The sequence below is a fragment of the Leptonychotes weddellii genome, unplaced genomic scaffold (assembly GCF_054177405.1).
Source record: "Leptonychotes weddellii isolate Sample4059 unplaced genomic scaffold, ASM5417740v2 HiC_scaffold_2776, whole genome shotgun sequence".
NCBI lineage: Eukaryota > Metazoa > Chordata > Mammalia > Carnivora > Phocidae > Leptonychotes > Leptonychotes weddellii.
Window position 1 is genome coordinate 9169 of NW_027871388.1, and position 2159 is coordinate 11327.

General features: G+C 37.0%; 1 pseudogene; it reads right to left on the reverse strand.

Moving 5' to 3' along the window:
• Nucleotides 1-371: 371 nt before the first annotated feature.
• LOC102741368 (large ribosomal subunit protein uL30 pseudogene) lies at nucleotides 372-1490 on the reverse strand (annotated as a pseudogene).
• Between the last annotated feature and the right edge of the window lie 669 nt (nucleotides 1491-2159).

Below are 2159 nucleotides of genomic sequence, written 5' to 3' on the forward strand. Positions count from 1 at the left end.
TGGCTCAGGTCATGATCCCAGGATCCTGGGATCGAGCCCTGCATCGGGCTCTCTGCTCAGCGGGGAGCCTGCTTCTCCCTCTCCTACTCTGCCTGCTTGTGTTCCCTCTCTCACTGTCTCTCTCTGTCAAATAAATAAATAAAATCTTTAAAAAAAAAAAAAAAGAAAAAAAAGAAAGAAATCCATAAATGACACAAATTCCAGAAGACTGGTTGTAACTTTCATGAATGAGAAAAACCACGAGTAACACCTTCAGTAGGAAACTTTGATTTTGTGAGTCTGAAACTATGTCTTGCATTGGATTCTCTTACAGGGACAACTTTGTCAACAGATTTCATCTCAAATCCATCGCAATGTTTTCCATTTTGTTTTTCAATGGAGTAGATTTTAGGAAGTGACTGCTAGTGCTCATTATAAAGAATGATCAATCATAGGATATTATTTCCCTTTTCCAGTTTAATTTCCTATTTGTTTGACTTTTTAAAAATCATCTTGTGCTTTTTACAATGTGTGCTCTGTATGTGTGTGTGTGTGTATGTGTATGTGTGTGTGGGTGTGGTAATACTGCAAACATTCTGAGTTCTGGACTATGCAACATTCCAACCAATAATGCAGTACTGATGTGTAATGAATATAAATTTTATTATTATTGCATATATAATAATTATTATTTTCACATTTTTTTCAATATGAAAGTAGTCATTTATTAACTGACCAGATTACAAAAATAATCATGGTAGATACTTTAGTTCATCCTTCATAAGCCTATTGACCTGGTCTTCCTTGTTACCAGCATCTCTACCTTCTACAAAATGGGTGGGCTTTTTCTTCATTCCCCTTTGTGGAGAAGATAATTTGAAGGGCCATAAAAAGTTGTTTTCTTCTTTGAAACATTTTCCAACAGTGTAGACCTGGTCAATCAGATCTTCCATGCAGATGATGCCATATTTACCAAGAGATCAAGCAATCAATGTGTTACCTGTCAGGGCAATTCACTTGTTGATTTTGCCTTAACCACACTTGTAGATCAATTCATACACCGACTTCAGGGTTGGGTCCCCCCATGCTATATATGGTTCCACAATCCTTGGTATGTTAACTGAAACCTTTTTGAGCTTAACAAAGGTGCCATTGAAGAATCTGGTGAAGGTGAAGAAGCTGCAACACCTTTCGAACCTTTGGGCTCACACCACTGCTACCTCTGATCCTGATGACAAATGCCAGTTTGGGTTCTGCAGGTATGGAGAAGTTGCCAACTTTTCTTGCCATCCTCGCCCTTCGAATCTCAGTTCCTTACATCTGCCTATATTCTTTGTGGTAATGCTTAGCTTTTTCATAGATAAGCTTCCTCCTTGCTTTTTTCAAAGAATTTTTGGGGCAAACTTCTTTCTCAGACACTTGATCTTCAACTCTGCAAAATTCCTTTGCTTTTTCTTAAGGATTTCTGGCACAATAGGAACCTTCTTTTTCTTCTCTTCTGCACCCTCCATGGTTCCACTATTTTCACCATTTTTATTTATTTATTTATTTATTTTTATTTATTTATTTTTAAAGATTTTATTTATTTGACAGAGAGAGACACAGCGAGAGAGGGAACACAAGCAGGGGGAGTGGGAGAGGGAGAAGCAGGCTTCCCGCTGAGCAGGGAGCCCGATGCGGGCTCGATCCCAGGACCCTGGGATCATGACCTGAGCTGAAGGCAGTCGCTTAACCAACTGAACCACCCAGGTGCCCTATTTTCACCATTTTTAATGTGCTATGCATTGTACTAATAACTTTGACTTTCATAATAAATCCAAGAGGCAAATATTTATATCCTCAGTTTACAGACTAGATGATTAAGGCTTGGATAACTTAGATTAAAACTTGGGTAAGTATTATGTTAGCTACAGATTTTTTATAGATGTCCTTTATCAGGTTGAGGAAATTCTCTTCTGTTCCTACTTTGCAGAGAATTTCTCTCATGAATGGATGTTAACTCCTATCAAAGGCTTCCTTTTTTCATTAGTTGAGATTATCTATGATTAAAAAAAATTCTTAATAGTGAATTACATTGATTGATTTTTAAATATTGAACCAGCCTTATATTCCTTGGATAAATTCCAGTTTGCTCATAATATATTACATTTTATATGTTGCTGAATATAATTTGCTAGAAT